At 46.9% G+C, this 18,734-nt stretch overlaps 1 long non-coding RNA gene across 1 annotated transcript in view; it reads right to left on the reverse strand.

The window, feature by feature from the left end:
• Window positions 1–1,933: 1,933 nt before the first annotated feature.
• The window catches only part of LOC139746705 (uncharacterized), a 181,054-nt gene continuing 164,253 nt past the window's right edge, over window positions 1,934–18,734 (reverse strand). The window contains exon 5 of the long non-coding RNA XR_011712197.1: window positions 1,934–2,108. This is a non-coding gene — a long non-coding RNA (uncharacterized lncRNA). The remainder of the gene's footprint in view (window positions 2,109–18,734) is intronic.

The following is an 18,734-nucleotide window of genomic DNA, read 5'->3' on the forward strand; positions in this document are numbered from 1 at the left end:
TTACAGTGCTCGCTCGACGAGAGAGAGAGAGAGAGAGAGAGAGAGAGAGAGAGAGAGAGAGAGAGAGAGAGAGAGAGAGAGAGAGAGAGAGAGAGAGATTGTGTGAAGTCCTAATTTCCTTTTTTTTTGGCCTAGGATGTTTTGTTTACATTACAGTGCTCGCTCGACGAGAGAGAAAGAGAGAGAGAGAGAGAGAGAGAGAGAGAGAGAGAGAGAGAGAGAGAGAGAGAGACATTGTGTGAAGTCCTTTTTTTCTTTTTTTTTTGGCCCAGGATGTTTTGCTTACATTACAGCGCTCGCTCGACGAGAGAGAGAGAGAGAGAGAGAGAGAGAGAGAGAGAGAGAGAGAGAGAGAGAGAGAGAGAGAGAGAGAGAGAGAGATTGTGTGAAGTCCTTATTTTCTTTCTTTTTTTTGGCCCAGGATGTTTTGTTTACATTACATTGCTCGCTCGACGATCGCATCTGCATAGTGTACTTCCTGGTACCCAAACCGTCTGTTTGACGTTGTTATTTAAGCTGGAAGAGAACGGTGATTGCCGTAGTCTGGACAGTGAAGTCGAACGCCCCGGCATCACTGACGGACTTGGCACTGTGATCAGCCCAGGAGGATGTGGAGGAAGAAGAAGAAGAAGGAGGAGGAGGAAAGGAAGACGCGTCGCCCCCCACCCACCACCCAAAAAAACTTGCCGTAGTCCCTGAGCACAATTCTTTATCTCGCTCCTTCGTCGGCAACCACTGGTGTGGCCTTAGTGAACACAGTTCCTCTCTCTCTCTCTCTCTCTCTCTCTCTCTCTCTCTCTCTCTCTCTCTCTCTCTCTCTCTCTCTCTCTCTCTCTCTTCTCTCTCTCTCTCTCTCTCTCTCTCTCTCTCTCTCTCTCTCTCTCTCTCTCTCTCTCTTCTTAAAACATTCACACCGACCAGTCGCGCCACAAGCTCCAGGAGGAACAACAGTATAAAAGAAAAAAAAGGTGTTTATATTCTTTCCCTGCGCCATAATACAGGGTCTCCCGAAATATGTCACTACGCTGGAACCTGTGCATATAATGGTTTGGAGGACGAGGCTTCGAATCCCTGTCGCATTTCAGGACTTGTTCCCGCTTGTGAGAAGGAATGTAATCGTAATTTCTTACACTCATTCAATCTAGTACATCTAATGTAATTCATCGAATGTAATCTTAGCCTTTCGATGCAATGTATCAATATAATACAATGCAATTGATGTAACTGCAACTTTCTTGTATCTAATCAATGTAATATGACGCTATGTAATGTCATGAACGCTGTGGAAATGTCTTAGTTCTTTCTAATGTAATCAACCGTAATTCCCTTCGCATTCATCTATTGGTCGGACATCCTCTTAATGATTTTTTAGAATATGAGCTCAATGGAACTTTATATACACACCTTTACTTCATGCTGGTCCCACAGATCCCACCAACCCCCACCCCCCAAAACACATCCCATTACCAAGGATTGGCCAGAATATGCAAAGTAGTCGCTCATTATCCTATCCTCCCAGTTAATTAATCGCTCTCCCTTTACCTCTCCCTAAATCACACTGGCGGGTTTTAAATAAAGAGGTTTAGCTCTGGCGCAAGACTTATTGATAGTTAAGTTTTTAAAAAAGAGGGGCCCCCCTCTCGGAGCCATCAGTAACGGGAGATGGAATGGGTCTAATTGCAAAAGGAGATGGAAACTGAAATATAAACACCATAAGCTTACAATATCCTACTAGATATTGTGTTGTGGGAAGGAGGGAGGGAGAGAAGGAGGGAAGGAGTAAAACAGCTGAAGTGTTACGTGGCATCCGAGAAATACTATGGATATGATAGCAATAATCATCGTTGTATTTATCATTACCATCTTATATCGCTGATGTTATCATATTATCAATTATGCTGGCGTTGAGAGAGATTTTCATACTTACGTGGCCGGCCCCGTGTATTGTACATCCTCTCCAGATCAGAAGCCTTTTGATCAGTGTCAGCTGCTGCACTCACCTCTCTCTGTACCTAGACCAATCCAGCCATCAACCATCCTTGCACTGGACACCCAGTGTGGACTGACATTCTTCTTTCACCATCCATCTCTTGTTCAGCCGCGCGGGTCTGTAACGAGAAGGACCAATAGGGGGTTATGGCGGGTCCACTTTGTAGTGAAGGGGGGGGGGGGGGGCATTCTTCGGTCAAGCTAATGACAGAAGAACATCTATAACTTGGCACCTTTTGTGGAAGCTATTAACTTGGCACCTTTTGTGGAAGCTATTAACTTGGCACTTTTGTGGAAGCTATTAACTTGGCACCTTTTGTGGAAGCTATTAACTTGGCACCTTTTGTGGAAGCTATTAACTTGGCACCTTTTGTGGAAGCTATTAACTTGGCACCTTTTGTGGAAGCTATTAACTTGGCACCTTTTGTGGAAGCTATTAACTTGGCACCTTTTGTGGAAGCTATTAACTTGGCACCTTTTGTGGAAGCTATTAACTTGGCACTTTTTGTGGAAGCTATTAACTTGGCACCTTTTGTGCAAGCTATAACTTGGCACCTTTTGTGGAAGCTATTAACTTGGCACCTTTTGTGGAAGCTATCAACTTGGCACCTTTTGTGGAAGCTATTAACTTGGCACCTTTTGTGGAAGCTATTAACTTGGCACCTTTTGTGGAGGCTATAACTTGGCACCTTTTGTGGAAGCTATAACTTTGCACCTTTTGTGAAGGCTATTAACTTGGCACTTTTTGTGGAGGCTATAACTTGGCACCTTTTGTGGAAGCTATAACTTTGCACCTTTTGTGAAGGCTATTAACTTGGCACCTTTTGTGGAAGCTATAACTTGGCACCTTTTGTGCAAGCTGTTAACTTGGCACCTTTTGTGGAAGCTATTAACTTGGCACCTTTTGTGGAAGCTATAACTTTGCACTTTTTGTGAAGGCTATTAACTTGGCACCTTTTGTGGAAGCTATAACTTGGCACCTTTTGTGCAAGCTGTTAACTTGGCACCTTTTGTGGAAGCTATTAACTTGGCACCTTTTGTGGAAGCTATTAGCTTGGCACCTTTTGTGGATTCAGATGAAGCATTTGATCGTCAGGGAATACAACGCCTTGATTATTATCACGATTAAACAATAACTTAAAAAAAAAGAAGGTTTTTCAATACATATCATTTCAACTAGACGTAATCTGATCCCTTATGTGAAAAGCTAATAGATCAACGAACCGGAAATCGCATTCAAAACCCTTGGAACTTTTACGCGAAGATGAGAACGTATTCTTTGTCAGGCAGAAAGAAACAAGACATGGGGCGGTACTCAAACCACCGATTGGTTGAGAATGAACAAGAAGAAAACCAATCTCGCTGATTGGGACCTGCGTGATGTTTCTTAAGGTATACATATATGTATGATTTTTTCCCCAACGAATAAATGATTGGATTTGGTGAAGGTGTGTACATGCGTTTCTCAGAAAATTGTGCTGGGCTTGAGGCATATCCAGTGATTAGAAAATGTCTTTGACCCACTTCTCCACATAAACAGATAGATAAATAGACAGATGAGCACATAATACATAGAGGTATACTTAGATACATAGCATCCGAATAGAGTGGTAGATATATAAGTAGACAGACAGACAGATGGATGGATAGATAGAAAGACACATAGACAGACGGACAGATAAACACAAAGACAGACAGACAGACAGACAGATAGATAGATAGATAGATAGATAGATAGATAGATAGAAAGACACATAGACAGACGGACAGATAAACACAAAGACAGACAGACAGACAGATGGACCAAAAGGTCACCACAGATTCGCAGGTTCAGTATCAACAACAATCAACAACAACAACAACAACAAACAACATCAACAACAACAACAACAACAACAACAACAACAACAACAATAATAGTAACAACAGCAGCAGTGCCAACGCTAGGCCATCAGCGCTACAGAGCCAGAGCTGTAGAAACAGTATTGCCAACTCAGCATCGCTGGGCCTCAGGGGTGTTTCGCCTGACTGGTCTTAATGCCCCACACCGGAACCTTACAGGCGCGCGAGCGCGTTTTTATGTGTCCGTGTGTGTGTACGCGTTTCTTTTATTTGTAAGCGTGTGTCTTTCTCGTGTGTTGTGGTGTGTGTGTGTGTGTGTGTGTGTGTGTGTGTGTGTTGTGTGTGTGTTGTGTGTGTGCGTGTGTGGTGGGGGCGGTGTGTGTGTGTGTGTTGTTGTGTGCGTGTGTGTGGTGTGTGTTGTGTGTTTTGTGTGTGTGCGTGGTGTGTGTGTGTGTGTGTGCGTGTGTGTGTATGTGTGTGCGGTGTGTGTGTGTGTGTGCGTGTGTGTGTGTGTGTAAAGCAACATCAACCCATATAAAACATAACAGTAAGGTCTTCGTCACACACACCCTCACCCCCAAACTTCCACACCTTCCTTACACCTGTTCCCTACACCTTCGCAAACACCTGTTTTCTCACACCTTCCCTACTACACCTGTCACCCCTCTCCTTCCCTACTACACCTGTCACCCCTCTCCTTCCCTACTACACCTGTCACCCCTCTCCTTCCCTACTACACCTGTCACCCTCACCCCTTTCCCCACAACACCCCCCCTTTCCCCACTACACCTGTCAAAGCCCCCCCCTTTCCCTTTCCTACTACACCTACCCCATCACCTAACCCCCCCTTTCCCTACAACACCTGTTACACCCTCTCCCACACCCCCCTTCCCTACACTCATCCCATACCTTCACTTACACCTGCTGCTACAGACGTGATCGACAGCACCTGTTCACACACCCTCCCTCCCTCCCAATCCCCACCTCCCTTCCTCCCTCTCCCTCATTGAACCTGATTAGCCAATCAATTTTGTGTTTCCCCCACTCTCTCCTCACAGCAGGTAACTAATCATGGACGAGATTCGTTCAGGACCTCGTCGCCTAAGAGCCTTCTGTCATTAAATCAATCTTGAAGTCCTCTTTCTTTCCTTTCCCCCCCCCCAAACCCCACAAACCCCCACTCCTCAAAAAAAAAGAGGCGAAAATACGAGTTAAAATGACATTAAAAAAAAAGAGAGATAAAAAAACTTTCGTTGGATTATCGGTCAAAAAAAAGAAAAAAAATGAAAGGTGATTTGCGAGACGACCGTACTTAACAGTGTGGTCATAATATGGGAGGTGGGGAAATGGAGGAGGAGGAGGAGGAGGAGGAAGACGAAAATTGGCGACCATCTCACGAAATTGATTCTGAGTTACTTCCATGCGGTAATTGAATCATATAATGCTCGCGTAGCGCGGGCGAGCCTTATATATATATATATATATATATATATATATATATATATATATATATATATATATATATATATATATATATATATATAAATGTATATATATATATATATATATATATATATATATATATATATATATATATATATATATATGTATATATATATATATTTATATCTATTTTGCTTTGTCGCTGTCTCCCGCGTTTGCGAGGTAGCGCAAGGAAACAGACGAAAGAAATGGCCCAACCCACCTCCATACACAATGTATATACATACACGTCCACACACGCAAATATACATACCTATACATCTCAATGTACACATATATATATACACACACAGACTCATACATATATACCCATGCACACAATTCACACTGTCTGCCTTTATTCATTCCCATCGCCACCTCGCCACACATGGAATACCATCCCCCTCCCCCCTCATGTGTGCGAGGTAGCACTAGGAAAAGACAAAAAAGGCCCCATTCGTTCACACTCAGTCTCTAGCCGTCATGCAATAATGCCCGAAACCACAGCTCCCTTTCCACATCCAGGCCCCACACACACACACACACACACATATATATATATATATATATATATATATATATATATATATATATATATATATATATATATATATATATATATATATATATACATACATATATATATATATATATATATATATATATATATATATATATATATATATATATATATATATATATATATATATATATATATCCAGGCTGGATCCCACTACAAGGGATAAACCACGACCACTATACGAGTGCCATTATGCAAATGAACTATGGTGTGAGATTGGGTAATTACCTCCTTCATTTTAAGGCATCAAAGTGATTATGCTAGTCATTTTCCCCTCCACCAGATTGAACCTCAATATGATTTTTTTTTCCCCCTACCTTTTTATTATCCGTCCGTCTGTCATTTGTTTTTTTAGGGGGGGGGGGGAGGGAAATGGATCTTAGAATTATGACGCGTACGTCTGTCTGTCTCTCCTCCTCCTCCTTCTTCTGTCAGTCTGTCTCTCTCTCCTCCTCCTCCATCTGTCTGTCACTCCTCCTCCTCTGTCTGTTTTTCCTCCTCCTCCATCGTTCTGTCTGTCCTCCTCCTCCGTCTGTCTCTCCTCCTCCTCCTCCTTCTGTCTGTCTGTCTCTCCTCCTCCATCTATCTGTCTGTCTGTCTGTCTGTCTCTCCTCCTCCTCCATCTGTCTTTCCTCCTCCTCCATCTTTCTGTCTGTCCTCCTCCTCCGTCTGTCTCTCCTCCTCCTCCTCCGTCTGTCTGTCTGTTTGTCTGTCTCTCCTCCTTCTCCTCCTCCTGAGCGTTACATCATCTTGTAACGACGGTAACGCTGGAGGTAATTAGCCCACACCTTGAGGGGGTGGGGGGTGTCCTCTCCACACCGCCGTGGATGGGTCGACAGAAGCCCATTGTCGCTGGCGAAAAAAGGAACATTTACAATGAGGGAGGTGGTGGTTTTTTTTTTTTCTTTTGAGAATCAATCGTCGAAGAGAAGAGGCAAACGAGTCATTTAAAGGATGGTAATTTGAAAAGATTACGCCATCTGTCCGTGGGGTTATCAGGTGCAACATTTTGAGATGGTTATATGAAACGTACAGGATTTAAAAAGAATAACAACTTTGTCTTAAACCTGATTCAGGTAGCATCTCTCTCTCTCTCTCTCTCTCTCTCTCTCTCTCTCTCTCTCTCTCTCTCTCTCTCTCTCTCTCTCTGTATATATATATCTTCGCACGCAAAGAAGCATAAGTCAGCAACACGAAGCCCTGAACTTCAGCAGTAGACGGAATAACGTATGCCAAATCCATAGTGTCTGAGGGGGAAGTGTGTTGTGGGACCCACACACATCACACGTCGTGTTGCGAAAGTGACATTTGTCAGGGCAGAGTTATACAGTCACACTCTTGTACTGTAACTCCGGGCCGGCCACCCTCAGAAATACATGAGAGGGACTGCCTCCTTACCAACCTCACACTACCTCACTTCACTCACAAACCTCCGGGCCGGCCACCCTCAGAAATACATGAGAAGGACTGCCTCCCTACCAACCTCACACTACCTCACCTCACTCACAAACCTCCTTCATTGTGAAATAAGGTCACTAGTGAGGGCAACTGTCCTCACTACGTTCAAGAGACGAGGCAGAATTGATTACATTAGCGGTGTGGGAAAACATGAGAATTGCACTGGCTGTAGAAGTTGCTACAGTGGATGTTCTATAATGCTAGGGGAGGATTAAGTGCCTGTGGTTGACCTAGTGCTGAAAGTAGTGGTAGTAGTAGTAGTAGTAGTAGTAGTAGTAGTAGTAGTAGTAGTAGTTGTAGTAGTATTATCAGTAGTAGTAGTAGTAGTAGCAGCAGCAGCAGCAGCAGCAGCAGTAGTAGCAGTAGTAGTAGTAGTAGAAGTACTAGTAGTAGCAGTAGTAGTAGTAGTAGTAGTAGTAGTAGCAGTAGTAGTACTAGTAGTAGTAGTAGTAGTAGTAGAGGGGTATTATCACTAGTACTGGTAACAATGCCATTTGAGAACGACATTATAATACCATACATCTTCGGAATACACACACACACACACACACACACACACACACACACACACACACACACACACACACACACTTGCATATAAATACATTCATACACATAAACCTATATGTATGTCTATACACACACACACACACACACACACACACACACACACACACACAGCCACATCTGCGCTTGCAGATACGCACGCTTTGCATGGATCCAAATTTCCTCCCTCTCTCTCTTTCTGGCACCAGAACCGACTGTGGGGCATTTAATGGCGAGATCACATGACCGTCAGGCAGTTCGGCGAGTCTAGTAATGGTCATGCACGAACCATTATTGCATGACAGTAAAAAATGATAAAAGAAAAAGAAAAAAAACTCGTATTGCTACCACATACAATCTGTTGGTCGCTGTTGCTCAACCCGGATCCGTGTGCATGAATGTAAACGAAGGGACGAAGATCCAGGCAAACGGTGTATATATATATATATTATTTTTTTTTTTATTATACTTTGTCGCTGTCTCCCGCGTTTGCGAGGTAGCGCAAGGAAACAGACGAAAGAAATGGCCCAACCCCCCCCCCCCCCCATACACATGTATATACATACGTCCACACACGCAAATATACATACCTACACAGCTTTCCATGGTTTACCCCAGACGCTTCACATGCCTTGATTCAATCCACTGACAGCACGTCAACCCCGGTATACCACATCGCTCCAATTCACTCTATTCCTTGCCCTCCTTTCACCCTCCTGCATGTTCAGGCCCCGATCACACAAAATCTTTTTCACTCCATCTTTCCACCTCCAATTTGGTCTCCCTCTTCTCCTCGTTCCCTCCACCTCCGACACATATATCCTCTTGGTCAATCTTTCCTCACTCATTCTCTCCATGTGCCCAAACCACTTCAAAACACCCTCTTCTGCTCTCTCAACCACGCTCTTTTTATTTCCACACATCTCTCTTACCCTTACGTTACTCACTCGATCAAACCACCTCACACCACACACTGTCCTCAAACATCTCATTTCCAGCACATCCATCCTCCTGCGCACAACTCTATCCATAGCCCATCTATCCATATATATATACATATATCATACAAACCTCCAACAGCCAGGATCGAACCCGGGACCCCTGTGCAAGAGGCGGGAATGCTACCCGCTAGGCTATGTGCCCATAGCCTAAAGGTTAGCATTCTCGCTTCTTGCACAGGGGTCCCGGGTTCGATCCTGGCTGCTGGAGGTTTGTATGTTCTATGAAAGTGCGCGTTCCTATGCACTTTGTTCACATATATATATTTTCTTTTTCTTTCATACTATTTGCCATTTCCCGCGATAGCGAGGTAGCGTTAAGAACAGAGGACTGGGCCTTTGAGGGAATACCCTCACCTGGCCCTCTTCTCTGTTCCTTCTTTTTGGAAAAAAAAAAAAAAAAAAAAAAAACACGTAAGCCTGTCTGATTGGTCGGGTGGTTATTTTTGTCATTTGGGGCATAACAATACTCAAGGGTGATTTAAGTCCGTCAAATTCAGGTTGTAACGAGCGATCGAAAAATCTTTGAACGCCCTCCTCGGCCGTTCAAAACAATGGCCACGCGCACTCTCGCTGCGCATGTGGTCCTTCGTTGTCGAAGATGGTGTGTTGATGTACCACAGAGTGAAGAACTGATTTACAGTGAAGCATATACGTATGTATACATCTGGAGTTTCTCCAGTACACGTTCCTTGGTTCGAATCCCTCTTGCCTCAGATGAACGAATCATGTTCCTGTTTTTTATCTAACTGTTCAGATCTATGAGATGAAAAAAAAACCCGAACAAAAAAAGAAATGACAGAACTTGAAAACAAAAAGAAATCGGAACTTTGCATGAATTTATTTAGATCACCACAAAACAAACACATGGACGGAATAACTTCATTAAATCCTTAATTACTTACAACAACAAACATTCCACACACCTCCCTCAAAAAAAAAAAAAACACAACAGTAGTTTATTAAGGAATAATTAATCCATTTCTCTTTTTTTTTTGCCGTTGGAAGAAACGCGGGTTTACAAACTTTTAATTGAAATAAGTTTTCAAATGATCCCAAAGAAAGCTTGGCCCAGAGTCTTTATTAAACTAAGTCAAGGGATTTAATTGTATCCTGTACAGGCCTGGGGATTAACGTTAATGCACACACTCTACTACGAGGATTACACAGGGGGGGGAGGGGAGAATAAGGGATTTATCTCCTATGATTTACTTGCAATGAAAAATCGAGGCTTTTAGAATCACACACAGACACACACACATACACATACAAACACACACACACACACACACACACACACACAATCATTTTCTTCACCCCATCCTTGAACGCCTGACTCTTGAGCCCTTAGTAGCCTTAGAAACACTTCGGTTGTCTTGAGGTGAGGTTGAAGGGAGAGGGGGGACTTTGAGCCTGAGGTGAGGTTGAAGGGAGAGGGGGGACTTTGAGCCTGAGGTGAGGTTGAGAGGAGCGGGGACTTTGAGCCTGAGGTGAGGTTGAGAGTGGGGAGGACTTTGAGCCTGAGGTGAGGTTGACAGTGGGGGGACTTTGAGCCTGAGGTGAGGTTGACAGTGGGGGGACTTTGAGCCTGAGGTGAGGTTGACAGTGGGGGGACTTTGAGCCTGAGGTGAGGTTGAGAGGAGGTGGGACTTTGAGCCTGAGGTGAGGTTGAGAGGAGGGGGGACTTTGAGCCTGAGGTGAGGTTGAGAGGAGCGGGGGGTGGGGGGACTTTGAGCCTGAGGTGAGGTTGAGAGTGAGGGGGACTTTGAGCCTGAGGTGAGGTTGAGAGTGGGAGGACTTTGAGCCTGAAGTGAGGTTGAGGGGGGGGGGGAAGGACTTTATAAACCTTCACCGTGGCTCTGTGGTCTCCCGGACTGGTGAAATGGGTTGCTTCACTTTGCCCTGTCCCGCCCGGGGCTTCTGCGGTGAGTGCTTCCATATCTCTAGTGCGTCGGGAGACGGAGCGCCCTGTCTACACACACAGACACAGACACACACACACTAAGCCATCCTCCTCATGTGAGGCAAAGAGCATCTTATACGTGCTTTGAATTCCCCCCTTTTCTTCTCCTTATCCTTTTACTCCTCCTCCTCCTCACCCCAAGTGCCTCACACACAAAAAATGCGTGCGGCGCAGCGCGCAATGACCCCATATATAATCGCACGAGGGCGTCGTTTTGAATCTTATACGACGCCCCGAGCTAAAGTCTATATAGCCTGATCACGTGCATATAACGTGTCTAGCCTGCTTCCCGGCCATCTTAACTATGTTATCTTGATTACCTCCGACACGAAAGCAATTTTGTGTACACCAAAAATCTTGAATTAATGACTGTAAGTCCTTAACTTCACACACCTGCTATATATATATATATATATATATATATATATATATATATATATATATATATATATATATAAAGTGCATATGAATGCACAACTTCATAGAAGGTGCGCGTTCATATGTACTTTGTTCATATTCATATACCTCCGCGTTGTACAGTTAAGTTCGGTTAAAATGCTATCTGCTGGCTATGTGAGCCTGATGGGAAATGATCGGTGTGGACCCCGTTGTTCACCAACGTGAAGGGTATTCGAGTACATAGTAGTCGAAGTCATTTCCCTATAGGGGCGATCATAGCCTAGCGGTAGCGCTCCCGCCTGTTGCACAGGGGTCCCGAGTTCGATCCTGGCTGTTGGAGGTTTGTATGATATATATATATATATATATATATATATATATATATATAGAGTGTGTGTATGTGTGTGTGTCGCTTCATAGCTACGTCAAAGACAGAGCCATGTATCTATCTATCTATCTACGTGGAGGAACGCCTCCTGTGGTTCGTCTGTGTGAGGAGAGACATTACTGGAAGGGGAAGTGTGAGCGACGAAGCTCTGCTCAAAATCTGGATGGCGTCGTGATGATGAATGACCTACGTATGCATGCCAGCGCGGCACTCACACTACACGCACGGCGGCCAGGATCGAAGCCAGTGGTGTAAGTAGTTGGGGGTGTGTGAGAGGGGGGGAGGTAGGAAGGAAAGAAAACGACGGGGGTGGTGGCGCTGTGGGACGAAAGCAGTGTCATAGGGAAGCGGAACTCAATCTATGTATGGCGGAGGAGAAGAGTTTGAGGAGGTGGGGCGAGGACAGAAAAAGAAAAAAAAACACTCGATGAGGCACCGTTGGAGGAGGAAGAGGCGGAGGAGGAAGTGGTGTTGCGAGATCGGAGATCCCCCTCCTTCAGGAGAGAGAGAGAGAGAGAGAGTCACACTCAAGGCGTTGTTCTGGTGCAGTCGAGGCCCTTCAGGACCTAGCTAGGGGTGGTGTGGTTGTTCTGGTCGATGTCGAGACGTGGGGAGAGCGGAGGGGAGGGCAGGCAGGAAGGCGGGGGGTCGTCAAGAGCTTCGGGACGCTGTAGCCACGACCCAGCCAGCGTCAGGAGAGAGAGAGAGAGAGAGAGAGAGAGAGAGGTGGTGGAGGACAATTCACGCTGCCGCTTTGTGTCCGGACGCAGCCACCCCGGGTCGTTACGGTAAGGTCAAGCCGACAACGGGTCAAAACGGCATCAAACCAGGGGAGGGGAGCCCTTCGGCATGACTATTGCGGGCGGCCGGAGTACTTCAGAACTTAAAGGCGTCGCCACATTGGGACTGTGTGTGTGTGTGTGTGTGGGTGGGTGGGTGGCAGGGAGGAAGGAAGGAAAGGGAGGTAGGTAGGCAAGAGAGTGCTATAAAGCTATAAAGCCATTACAGCTCAGCCGGGGGGGGGGAGGGGGGGTGTCAACAGAGAGAGAGAGAGAGAGAGAGAGTCAGCAGCAGCAGTCTGGAACAAGGGAGTTTAACCACAATCATGTGCAATGGGATCCAGAACATCCCAGATGGGGGTTTATGGCTGCGTAAAGGCCCGTATCTATATACGCCAGAGAGCATTGAGCCGGGCTCTAAATCCAGTAATAACGCTGCTATGAAAGGGGGAGAGGGAGGGTGGGTGTGTCTGGAAATAGAGTGGGGGTGGGAGGGAGGGAATATCAAAAGCTTGAGGGGGGAGGGGAAAAAGGGGGGTGTGAGTGCCTGGAAATAGTGGGGGGGGGGGAGCATCAAAAGCTTGAGGGGGGAGGGGAAAAAGGGGGGTGTGGGTGCCTGGAAATAGTGGAGGGGGAGCATCAAAAGCTTGAGGGGGAGGGGAAAAAGGGGGGTGTGGGTGCCTGGAAATAGTGGAGGGGGGAGCATCAAAAGCTTGAGGGGGAGGGGAAAAAGGGGGGTGTGGGTGCCTGGAAATAGTGGAGGGGGGAGCATCAAAAGCTTGAGGGGAGAGGGAGGGAAAAAGGGGGGGGTGTGAGTGCCTGGAAATAGTGGGAGGGAACATCAAAAGCTTGAGGGGGGAGGGGAAAAAGGGGGGTGTGAGTGCCTGGAAATAGTGGAGGGGGGGAGCATCAAAAGCTTGAGGGGGAGGGGAAAAAGGGGGGTGTGAGTGCCTGGAAATAGTGGGAGGGAACATCAAAAGCTTGAGGGGGGAGGGGAAAAAGGGGGGTGTGAGTGCCTGGAAATAGTGGGAGGGGGGAGCATCAAAAGCTTGAGGGGGGAGGGGAAAAGGAGGGTGTGGGTGCCTGGAAATAGTGGGGGGGGGAGCATCAAAAGCTTGAGGGGAGAGGGGAAAAAGGGGGGGTGTGAGTGCCTGGAAATAGTGGGAGGGAACATCAAAAGCTTGAGGGGGGAGGGGAAAAAGGGGGGTGTGAGTGCCTGGAAATAGTGGAGGGGGGGAGCATCAAAAGCTTGAGGGGGAGGGGAAAAAGGGGGTGTGAGTGCCTGGAAATAGTGGGAGGGAACATCAAAAGCTTGAGGGGGGAGGGGAAAAAGGGGGGTGTGAGTGCCTGGAAATAGTGGGAGGGGGAGCATCAAAAGCTTGAGGGGGGAGGGGAAAAAGGGGGGTGTGAGTGCCTGGAAATAGTGGGAGGGAACATCAAAAGCTTGAGGGGGGAGGGAGGGAAAAAGGGGGGTGTGAGTGCCTGGAAATAGTGGGAGGGAACATCAAAAGCTTGAGGGGGAGGGGAAAAAGGGGGGTGTGAGTGCCTGGAAATAGTGGGAGGGGAGCATCAAAAGCTTGAGGGGGGAGGGGAAAAAGGGGGGTGTGGGTGCGTGGAAATAGTGGGAGGGGAGCATCAAAAGCTTGAGGGGGGAGGGAGGGAAAAAGGGGGGTGTGAGTGCCTGGAAATAGTGGGAGGGGAGCATCAAAAGCTTGAGGGAGGAGGAGGGAGGGGAAAAGAGGAGGCGGAGGAGGCGGAGGAGGCGGAGGAGGCGGGCCTGGATCCCTGGAAAATCATCTGCTTGCGCGACCACACTTCCAGGACGCTGGATAGATTTTCTTTCCAGGCACGTCCGACGCGCTTGACCGACTGTACACAGCGGGTTTCCTGGGAAATGTCTTTGTGTGAGAGGTTTCCAGTTGTCTTCATGGATCAGGCTGGATTTCCACGTGGGGGTTTCTAGTTTTCCAGCTGTGCTGGTACGGGGTTTTCCAGCGCCGCCCGCCCCTCCTCTCCCCTTGGGCTCGACGACAAGCTGAGCACGACGGGACGACCCTCGAGCACGACGGTACGACCCTTGGGCTCAACGACCTCTGAGCACGACGGCACGACCCTCGAGCACGACGGTACGACCCTTGGGCTCAACGACAAGCTGAGCACGACGGCACGACCCTCGAGCACGACGGTACGACCCTTGAGCTCGACGACAAGCTGAGCACGACGGCACGACCCTTGAGCACGACGGTACGACCCTTGGGCATGACCCTTGAGCACGACGGTACGACCCTCGGCTAAGATGGCACGCAACGGCCATGGGCGTGATGGAAAGGCTCGTAACCCTTTAAGGGTATGGTCAGAGGCCAGGGCCATCATACCCAAGGGCCGCACCGTCGTGCTCAAAGGTCGTAGCGTCGTGCTCAAAGATTGTACCGTCGTGCTCAAAGCTCGTAACGTTATACCCAAGGGTTGCACCGTCGTGCTCAAAGGTCGAAACGTCGTGCTCAAAGGTCGTAGCGTCGTGCTCAAGGGTCGTACCGTCGTGCTCAAAGCTCGTAGCGTTATACCCAAGGGTCGTACCGTCGTAATCAAAGGTCGTAACGTCGTGCTCAAGGGTCGTAACGTCGTGCTCAAAGGTCGTAACGTCGTGCTCAAAGGTCGTAACGTCGTGCTCAAGGGTCGTACCGTCGTGCTCAAGGGTCGTACCGTCGTACTGAAAGCTCGCACCCTCGTGCTCTGGGGTCGCACCGTCGTACCCAGGGGTCGTACTTCTCAAAACTCTCAACGCACTGTACCCAAGTGAAGAACAGCTTAGGCGTAAGTGCACACGCCAAAAGCAATCACCACATTCCAGTAATTACGCAAAAAAAAAAGATAAAAAAAAAAAAGAGGAAGAAGGAGAATAGGAAGAAAAGGAGAAGAGGAGTACGAGGAGGATTTCCCATTTTCTAAAAAGCGCGCACACACACCATATCTTATTTTTTTTCCCTCCAGGATAATTTCCTTGAGCACTCCAGCTCCTCGCACACACCCATACCTTCATCACCCGGGAATGGCTACTGTGTGCAGACCCCGGCTCGGGTTACGAAAAGAATATAAAGAAATGCGGCATATTAGTATATATTTATATATCCACCTCCTCCCATCAACACACCCTCACCGCTCCACCGCTGAATATGTATATATATATATATATATATATATATATATATATATATATATATATATATATATATATTGCTTCCCCAGGGATGACATAACCCCATAGCCCCCCCAGGGATGACACATAACCCCTTAGTCCCCTAGAGATGACACATAACCCCATAGCCCCCCAGAGATGACACATAACCCCATAGGCCCCAGAGATGACACATAACCCCCATAGCCCCCCCCTCAGAGATGACACATAACCCCATAGGCCCCAGAGATGACACATAACCCCCATAGCCCCCCCCTCAGAGATGACACATAACCCCCATAGCCCCCCAGAGATGACACACAACCCCATAGTCCCCTAGAGATGACACATAACCCCATAGTCCCTCGAAGATGACACATAACCCCATAGTCCCCTAGAGATGACACATAACCCCATAGCCACCCCCTACCCCAGAGATGACACACAACCCCATAGTCCCCTAGAGATGACACATAACCCCATAGCCACCCCCTACCCCAGAGATGACACACAACCCCATAGTCCCCTAGAGATGACACATAACCCCCATAGCCCCCCAGAGATGACACATAACCCCATAGCCACCCCCTACCCCAGAGATGACACATAACCCCCATAAGAAAAAGAAGCAGCGAAAGGGTCATTCTTTTGTTGTTTCTTAAGGGAGATGAAACGACCTCGTCCGAACGAGTGGTGTTCGGATTGGCCCTGTGGTACATGACCTGTCTCGCACGTCTTTAAGCGAAATCAGAAATTGTTCCCTCCAAGGTTTTCAACGCTTCGCGAACGAGGGGAGGGCTTCGCCTACGGTAAACTCCCGCTCCCGCTCCGAGCTCGCATCCACCTCCACGATGAACCATCGGCGATCTCATATTTCCGCCCCTTGAGAGAGAGAGAGAGAGAGAGAGAGAGAGAGAGAGAGAGAGAGAGAGAGAGAGAGAGAGAGAGAGAGAGAGACTCCCCCTTACGTTAAGGTGAAAGCCGAAAGTTCGCTTGAGCACGAAAATAGACGTTCACAAGCTCAGAATGGTGCTCTCTCTCTCTCTCTCTCTCTCTCTCTCTCTCTCTCTCTCTCTCTCTCTCTCTCTCTCTCTCTCTCTCTCGAGCCCAGTGGGTTCAGGGAGAGAGAGAGGAAGAGGTTACAAATGATGGATGGCAAAGATTCTTCACAAATATGATCTAAAGACAAATATATACTGGAGGAGGAGGAAGACGAAGAAGAGGAGGAAGAGAAGGAGGAGGAGGAGGAGGAGGAGGAGGAGGAGGAGGAGGAGGAGGAGGAGGAGGAGGACGACGACGACGACGACGACGAAGAAGAGGATGAGGAAGAAGAGGAGGAGGAGGAGGAGGAGGAGGAGGAGGAGAAGACGATGCGATCCAACGGCACACAATCTGGGTTCAGTATGCCCAAGAGGGTAGTGGTGGGTGTTGGATCCCATACAGTCTATAGTTAGGTTCATTACTGGTCTGTAGACCAACAGGTTCTAAGCCGACAGAGAAGGATTACAATGTCGAAGTTTACGCTTCGAAAAGATAAAGAAAAAAATCGTGCGGCCACAAACAAAGAAAAATATCGTGCGGCCACAAACAACAAAATATCATGCGGCCACAAACAACAAAAAAATCGTGCGGCCACGTACAACAGAAAAATATCGTGTGGCCACAAACAACAAAAATATCGTGTGGCCACAAACAACAGAAAAATATCGTGTGGCCACAAATAACAGAAAAATATCGTGTGGCCACAAACAACAAAATAATATCGTGTGGCCACAAACAACAAAATATCGTGCGGCTACAAACAACAAAAATATCGTGTGGCCACAAACAACAAAAATATCGTGTGGCCACAAACAACAAAATATCGTGCGGCCATAAACAACAAAATAATATCGTGCGGCCACAAACAACAAAAATATCGTGTGGCCACAAACAACAAAATATCGTGCGGCTACAAACAACAGAAAAATATCGTGTGGCCACAAACAACAAAATAATATCGTGAGGCCACAAACAACAAAAATATCGTGCGGCCACAAACAACAGAAAAATATCGTGTGGCCACAAACAACAGAAAAATATCGTGTGGCCACAAACAACAGAAAAATATCGTGTGGCCACAAACAACAAAATATCGTGTGGCCACAAACAACAGAAAAATATCGTGCGGCCACAAACAACAGAAAAATATCGTGTGGCCACAAACAACAAAATATCGTGCGGCCACAAACAACAGAAAAATATCGTGTGGCCACAAACAAAATATCGTGAGGCCACAAACAACAGAAAAATATCGTGTGGCCACAAACAACAAAATATCGTGAGGCCACAAACAACAGAAAAATATCGTGTGGCCACAAACAACAAAAATATCGTGTGGCCACAAACAACAAAATATCGTGTGGCCACAAACAACAAAATATCGTGTGGCCACAAACAACAGAAAAATATCGTGTGGCCACAAACAACAACAAAAATACTAAAAAAGGAACATTCTAAACCCAACAATTCAAAGATCTAGAGATAAGGTCAAAATTTAACTGGCTATTTGGAACTTTCATACGACAGATGAACTTAGAAAACTATCACTTTTTGGAACTTTCAACTGATAAATGAAATTAGGAACCTATCATTTTTTTGGAACTTTCGTATGATAGATGAACTTGGAAAGCTATTGTTTTGGAACTTTTGCATGATAAATGAACTTAGAAAGCTGCGTATAACAGAGTAATAAAGACATAATTAGTAGACTTCGTGGTGATGATACATTTAATGAAAGCACGACGTGTACGACCCTTGAGCACGACGTGTACGACCCATCAAATCACGACGTGTACGGCCCTTGAGCACGACCATTGGGCACGACGTGTACGACCCTTGAGCACGACGTGTACGACCCCTTGAGCACGACGTGTACGACCCCTTGAGCACGACGTGTACGATCGTTGACCAACCCGCGCCACAGCCACTAACCATCATCGTTCGACTCCCTCATGGTTTAAGGGGGAGGCTGGGAGAAGGGCGCGCGCACGTCGTCTCCCCCACACCCCTTGGGCGCATTAGACCACCGCCATCAGTCCCCTGTGTGTGTGTGTGTGTGTGTGTGTGTGTGTGTGTGTGAATGGCTGCCCTGGA

The sequence above is a fragment of the Panulirus ornatus genome, chromosome 5, assembly GCF_036320965.1.
Source record: "Panulirus ornatus isolate Po-2019 chromosome 5, ASM3632096v1, whole genome shotgun sequence".
Classification (NCBI taxonomy): Eukaryota; Metazoa; Arthropoda; class Malacostraca; order Decapoda; family Palinuridae; genus Panulirus; species Panulirus ornatus.